Here is a 7929-nt window from a genome sequence, read left to right as displayed (position 1 = left end):
AGGAGGAGGAGGAGGAGGAGGAGGAGGAGGAGGAGGAGGAGGCTATGTCTGTGTTCAATTTTTGGACTTATGAATGTCTGAATGATTAGTAGCCTAGCACTCCCTGAAAAATGTGAACCTGAGATGATCACCAGTCCAGTGCCAGGCAGACCCGGATGGGCTCCAGGATGGGGAACAAACCAGAGACTAGAACTCTGCCTGGGACTGTAGACCCTGGCAGCGAGCCCAAGTCAGAGGACCCTTGAAAGGGGCTATTTGGGTGGGCTGTGTGAGGAGCAAGCCTGTGACAGTCACTAGACCAGTGCCACAGGGCCTGGACAGGAACTAGCCTGAGATGACCACCAGTCTGTTGCCACAGACTGTTGCTTATGGAGGCAGCCTATGATCCAAATGACCCCTGCCTAGCACCATAATGCATATGTGTGGCATAGCACTCCTGAGACCACCCCTGAGATGACCCCACACACTCAGAGACTCTGATCACCGAGAGGAGCAAGTAAGTGGTGGGGAAATGAAGTGGAGAGAGAGAGAGAGAGAGAGAGAGAGAGAGAGAGAGAGAGAGAGAGAGAGAGAGGAGAAAATGAAGAGGGGCAGAGCTGGAGACTTAGGGGAGTGAGAAACGGCCTGAGGTGAGCAGCCGGTGATGACCATGATGAGGTTCCGGCTTGTGCTCCCAAGTGAGGTCCTTTGCAGTGTAGCAGTGGGGGTCTATTAGCTGGCCTGGCCTGCAGGCCTGGGACATGCTGATGTCTGAGGGTTGTGCAGAACTGGCTCTACCCGTCATCTGAGCATCATGGAAGAGCTGGTCCTGGAGGCATTGAAGCAGGAGAGCTGTTCCCAGTCCCTTGACAGCTTCAAGAAAGCAGGCTAAACATTGTGGGAGTTTCTGATGAGCCTGCCCCAGGATACATGCATGGGAGAGCTGGCCCTTCCACTTGTTTTCCATGTGGTGGTATAGATGAGGAAAAGATACCTCCCCCTCCCCCCTCCCCACCTGTAGCAGGAGACCTGGCTCTGGGGTCATGTGAGCAGGAGAACTGGCCCTGCCTCTCACAGGTGGCAGCTCTTGGGTTAGTATACAAAGAAACACACACACACACACACTCACATTAACTCTGGAGCAACTGAGATGTTCACATGCAAACCCAAACCCAAACCAATACAGCATCATCACAGGCTTTCACCATTAACAAAAACTAAGCCAATTGAATGACAGACTTACACTATGACACACCTGTAAGACAAGGGGGAGTCCAGATGACCTGGGAGTTTAAACCAAAGGCACAAGCCATGGAGGAAGGATGGGTAACCTGGACCTCACTAAAATAGAATCCTCCCGCTCTACGAAAGGCATTGTTTAATAAGACAAGACCTCGGATGGCAGAAAGTGTTTGCAAAGGACACAGCACAAGGACTGTTATCCAAGACATACCCCACAGTAAGGAAACAAAAACGTAACCGTAAACAAGCAGTGACTTGGACATCTCCTCAGAGAAGACAATTAACAGGCACAATGGTGCTCAGTGCCACACGATATCGAGAGAAATGCACATCAAAAACAGTATCAGCACCAAATCAGAAATGACGGCATCCAAGGCTGGTGACATTGACGGCATCCAAGGCTGGTGACACTGGGAGCCAGAGGCTTGTTCCTTCTTGGCTTGTACAACTACTAAGTGGTACGGTCATTTTGGAAAATGGCGTGCTGCTCCCACAAAGTATCTAAACATGCCCTAAGCACGTGACCTTTAGTTACAACTCCTTAGTATTTACCCCAAAGAAAGGAAAACAGCCATACAAAAGCTTGCTCACAGAAATGCACAACAGCTTTGTGCAGACTCACAGAAACTTGGGGGCAACCAAGACAGCCTGCAGTTGAGCAAACCGTGGAATGTCTGGATACCAACATGCTACACGGTCTAAAGAGAAACAAGGTGTTAAGTCAGGAAAAGACGTAAGAAGAAACCTCACCAGATGCTAGTGAGTATGAACGAGAAAAGGCTAGGTGCTGTGATTCTAACTCTGACACTCTGGAAAAGGCAAACTGTGGTGACAATAAGATCAGTGACCACCAGGGATGGCGGAAGAGAAGGGTGAGCAGGTGAAGTTTAAAGGATTTTAGGGCAGTGAAACTCTCCTGTGGGACAGAGTGCTGGTGGATATGTGACACTGTGCATTGTTAATATGGACTCTAAACTGTGGACCTTGGAAGTAGTATTGTGTTAATGCAGGTTTGCCCGTGAACCTCTGTGGCAGAGGACACTGACAATGGGGCTATTCGTACTAGAGACATCTGGGAGGTGGGTGTCAATATAGGAAATCTTAGCATCTTTCATTCAATTTTGCTGTGAAACTAAAACTATTCCACAAATAAGGTCAGTAACCTCCCTCTTCCAAGTGCCCCGGGAATTAGTATGGGACTTTAGCTTCCCAAAATTTTATAAACCCAAGCTATCATCGATATGCACAAAAATGAGTTATTTCCTCATTGAGCACAACCTTGAATTATAAAACATACTCCTAAGACAGTATAAGTATGGCAATTTTGGAGACTTAAAAAATCAGCAGCCTGGAACCTATTAACTGTCTTTGCTTTTTAGTTTTAAAAAACTTTAATTGGAGCTGGAGTGATGGCTCAGAGAGTGAGAGCATTGGCTGTTCTTGCAGAGGACAAGGACAGGGTTTGGTTCCCAGCATGCACCTGGCAGCCCGTAGCCATCTGTAAGTGAAGTTGCAGGAAGCATCTAATACCCTCCTCTGACCTTCTCAGGGACTGAACACACATGACGTACATGCATACATGCAGGCAACATACACACATAATACAAAAATAAATATATCTTTACATGTTTTGATGGATGTAAAAAATGGTACCTATTAATAGGATACGGTGTGGTAATTTGATATAAGTTTATAATGTGAAATGATTAAATCAGGGTAATTAATATTGTCTCTTAGCATTTTGGAGGGAACTTTTAAAATTCTTTTAGCTTCAAATAAACACCAAAATAAATCACTACCTACTATACACTATATCCATCTTAGTGTACCGTAGAATATCCAAACGTATTCATTGTATCTTACTGTACTTTGGTACCTGCTGTTAACCTCTCTCCATCATTCTTCCCCAGCAGTCCTCCTGGTGTACCCTCTACTCTGAAATCAGTGCACATGCAGCATGTAGCTCTCCAAGTCTATCTACCTTTTCCTAGCATAACGTCCTGTAGCCCATTCACCACCGACACTGGCATTTCATCCTCCTTTCAGATTACGAAGTGGAGCAATCATAACACTAGCAAAACCTTCTATCTCACGTTTTAATGAAATCAAAATGTTCTTTCCTATTCCATTATGTACATGTATCATAACCTCTTTATGTATTTACCACCTTGTGACAGACACATTAATAAATTCCACATGCTGGCCATTGTAAATACATAATTCTTTTGTTGTTATTGTTGTTGTCGTTGGTGGTGGTAGAGGTGGTGACAGTGGTAGTGGTGGAGGTGGTGGTGGTTATGTGTAGACATGTGTATACAGGTGTGTTTACTGGTGTGTGTGTGTGTGTGTGTGTAGGACAGAGGTGCTCTTTTTTTGTCCACCTTAGTTTTGAGATGGAGTCTCTCAGCAAGCTCCTTGAATCTATTTATCTCTGCCTCTTTAGCACTGGGCTTGCAGGGGCGTTCGGCCATGCCTGAGTTTTAGATAGCACTGGAGGTCTGAACAGGGTTCTTACACTTCTGCAGCAATCTTGCTTTATCCACCAAGCCATCTCCCTTCCCCAGTGAATGGTGTGTTCACAATTCCTCTTCTTAGAGGGTATTTCTCAGCTCTCAGAGCAGTCAAGCAGAACGACATCAAGTCATCCACAGTGCAGCCTTTGCGGACTTAAGAAAATGAGAGGAATGGAAAGCAACTGGTCAGAACAATTAATCACCCTAGGGAGACAAGACAGTCCTCAAAGTAAGTAGCCATTGAGTTCATCTTTATCAGCAACAATTTGGGAACTAACTATAGTTGGCAATGTAGTTCCTGCATGTGAGATTAAAAAAGTAAGTCTTCTGTTCATGCATCTAGTGGTTTGAATAGGTTTGGCCCCCATAGACTTGTGTGTTTGAATGCTTGGCCCACAGGGAGTGTTGCAATTAGGAGATGTGGCCTTCTTGGAGGAGGTGTGGTCTTTTTGGAGGAAGCGTGTCACTGTTGGGGTGGGCTTTGAAGTTTCCTATGCTCAGGCTCCACCCAGTGTGGAATGAGATCCTCCTCATGGCTGCCTGAGGAAGACAGTCTCCTCTTTGCCGCCTTTAGATCAAGATGTAGAACTCTCAGGTTCTCCAGTACCATGTCTGCCTGAAGGCTGCCATGATTCCTGCTATGATGATAATGGATTAAACCTCTGAAACTGTAAAGCAGCTCCAGTTAAATGTTTTCTTTTCTAAGAGTTGCTTTGGTCATGGTGTCTCAAGACAACCAACCCTAAGACAATGCATTTTCATGGAGTGTCCAGGACACCAGGAAGCACTGTAGGAAAGGCCCGGTTGCTACCTGCAAAAGTGGTATATACACATTTTGACAAGAGATTCCCAGGTACAATGCCCCACCCACACAGCATGCCCCAATCCAGTCCCTAGTCATTATCCCATCATGGGACTGAGAATAGAGGATCAGGTGTGGAGAGCTTTCAAAGTATCAGTACACTTTTAAAAACTGAAATAGATAAGCACAACTTTAAAAAAAAACAAAAATAGAATGTGGCAACCTAACGCAGGCTGGCCTCAAACTCACGGTTGTCCTGCCTCAGCCTCCTGAGTGTTGAGATTATAAGCATGGCCATCCATACTCAGAAAACTGAACTTTTTTGAGTGAAAACACGTGGTTCTAATTTTGAATTTCACCTATTCATCTCTGAATTTTGAAACACTAAGTTGTCAACTATTAGGTGTTCTCTTAATGCATTTTCTGTTGCTATAACAGAATACCCAAGGCCGGGTACTTCATAAAGAAATGAGGTTTGTTTAGTTCATAGTTTTGGAGGCTGAAAAAGTCAAGAGTTAGTGGCAACATCTTTCAAGGGCTTTGTGTTGTATCTGAGCACAGCAGGGAAGGAGCAGAAAACCAGAGGACACACACAGCAGACTGGCACCATGGATGGCTTTGCTTTAGGATGGCCTGCTACAGCTAACAAATCAAGCCACCCAAGAATGAGAACTCACAGCCACAGGAGAGGATTAATCTAGACTTAAGGGCTGTCTCTACCTCCTCTGTGATCCAAACATAGCCCAAGGCTCCACCTCCTAACACTACCTCATGAAGGAATTGAACCTCCACATGGGCTTTGTTGGGAGTGAACTGTACTCTAAGTGTGGCAGAGGCCAGATGTGGATTACATAGAAAGACTTAATGATGTTTCGCCTATGTAGGCCAGGGAATGACCTTAAAGAGATGCCCCTCAAGAGAAATCTGTCTACATTGGTTCATTCAGTCTAATAAATATTTATTGAGTCATTAAGAGCAGGTCCAAGATTTAATGAGATATTTTGGCTTTGTTGGATATGGTCTAAAATTTGAAAAAGGAAGAAATTATTTAAGTGCACTAAAAAGACTGGGCAAAGGATATTCCAACTTCATTTCAGAATAAATAAAACAAAGTCTTTGATTGATACTTGCTTTTCAAAGTACAACCAAATCTTGTTGGTTTATGATATGATATTTGACTCATTGAGATTTTACAATGGGAACACAATTTCCCACCTCTGGCTCCATACTTCTGAAAGACCAGTAACACTGGAACCTAAGCAAAACTTGTTATTCTATAAACAGAAAAAAAGGGTCGAGATCTTGGTTAACCTCCAATGCCTTCTTTAATAGACATCTACTATGCATTTTTTTCCATCTCAGGAGCTAAAGGAGTTAGGAAGCATCACTTGTTTGTACAGAAGGTTCACAGCTAATAGATAGTCAGACCCTCTTTCCAAGGGAAGGTTTGTAGGGAGCATCAGGGTGAGATGATGAACTGCTGGGACAGGGAAATGAGCAGATGGAGTTTCAAAGCAAAACTGACCTAGTTATAAATTTGCATGCGACCAGTTCTCTCCTGAAGCTTCAAATCTGAACCTGTCTCTTCCATGACAGTAAGCTTGTCTACATCTCCTTCAAATGCAAGCAATGAATTGTTTGCCTGGTACTCAAAGATGCTTTGGGGTATTCCCTGTCTCTCAGAGCCTACATAAATATTCTTATTATTTGCTTATTTGTAGGGAACAGTTGTATATGTTTAATGAATGAGATCTCTTCCAACATTCCCATCTTGGAAGTCTCCCTCCTGTGGTTTTGTTATTGAGGTCGTATTAGCCTTGTAAATGTGTTAAAATCTAATCTTATATAAAATTTTCCAGAAAGTAGCAAATGAAATAACTTTTCTCTGTTCTCTGAAGATTGAATCCTTGCTTCCCTCTCTCTGGGCCAGGTTTTAGACAGTCCCAAGCCTTTTCTCCATAAAAATGTCTTTGCATTTAGAGTCCGTGACCTCCTGAATCTCTTCTATTAACGAGCTCTTTTTAAGGAGCCCTGCTTCAGAAGGCTGCTCTGACCATCTTCTGACAGTCAAGATGCTTCTGTCACTGGTTCTCTGTCTTAACATCATAATGGCTATAGTTGGATGTGACCCTCAAAGGGATAAAAGTTTGGTCTTCAGCCCCTGGTGCTATTAGGGTATGGTGGAACCTTCACGAGGTAGGACTTAGTGGGAGGTAATATGTTATTGGGAATGTGCCTGCAAGAGATACTGTGAGAGCTCATGTTTGGGTCACATAGTCCTGGAGGAGGTATTGCCACCACTGGCCCAGAACCTATAGGGCTAATCAGTCATGGTCTGAAAACTCCCAAACTGTAAGGCGAATATCACCTTCTCTCTGTGCAGTTCAGGGTATTGAAGTCAGTGTCTTGCACATGCTAGCAAACATCTCAACACTGCTTTATATCCTCAGACGTTGACAGTGTGTGTGCTCATGTATCAGAGAGAGAGAGAGAGAGAGAGAGAGAGAGAGAGAGAGATATTTCCTATATAGCACATGATAGCCTCAGCCTGAGAAGTTTCTCTCTTTATAAATTGATTATCTTAGGGATTTATCATTGCAATAAAAAAATTGACTAATGCACTCTCAGGCAAATTCAACCCAAGGCCCAGAAGCTGCATCCAACTAAAGATAACCATGAATATGATCATGTGAAATTGTAAACTTAGTTAAATATTTTTGAAAAACTCCATTGAGTAGATCACAAAAGTAAGCTTGATAGATAATATTCTCGTGTCCCAGTGTCAAAATGTTGGATATGCTTGCATCACTGTTTATAACTAGTGTAGTGACTTGACATGTTTATCACTGTGAGGGCAAAGGCTGTGTTTCCATTATTCACACAATATTTGGCACATGCATACAACTTCACAAATAAACTAATAGTTGGTTGTCTCTTAAACCTATCAATTATACTTGAAGCTAGAGAGACCACATAATTGAGTGTTGTTCCCAGAGTTCCTTTAGTTTAGCCTGAGATACTCGCTTTATCTTTCGCACAAGAATGCAGTGTGTTTACATACACTGAATGAAGTTGTCTTACATAAGTTTTAAAATAGGCTGGTGGTAATTTGGGGAATGGTCATTCATTTGGTACTTTGCTCTTTGAATAAGTTCTACAAACTGACAACTATGTCTAGAGGCTCTTACTTGCTTTTTGTACTAGAACGTTCTCCATTGAAACCCATTTTATCTTATATTAGTATAAATGCTTTAGTACTTTTTTGTTATCTGCATAGAATTTTTCTTATCCATTTATTTTTATTGCATCGGTGTCTTTCTCCTTTCTTTCCTTTCCTCTTTCTTTCTTTCTTTCTTTCTTTCTTTCTTTCTTTCTTTCTTTCTTTCTTTCTTT

General features: G+C 43.0%; 1 pseudogene; it reads left to right on the top strand.

The window, feature by feature from the left end:
* Positions 1 to 27: 27 nt before the first annotated feature.
* On the top strand, positions 28 to 101 carry LOC115063540 (annotated as a pseudogene).
* The last annotated feature ends 7828 nt before the right edge of the window (positions 102 to 7929 follow it).

Source organism: Mus pahari, chromosome 2, assembly GCF_900095145.1.
Source record: "Mus pahari chromosome 2, PAHARI_EIJ_v1.1, whole genome shotgun sequence".
Classification (NCBI taxonomy): domain Eukaryota; kingdom Metazoa; phylum Chordata; class Mammalia; order Rodentia; family Muridae; genus Mus; species Mus pahari.
The sequence above is the reverse complement of the archived record's forward strand: the minus strand, read 5'-3'. Positions and strand labels throughout refer to the sequence as shown.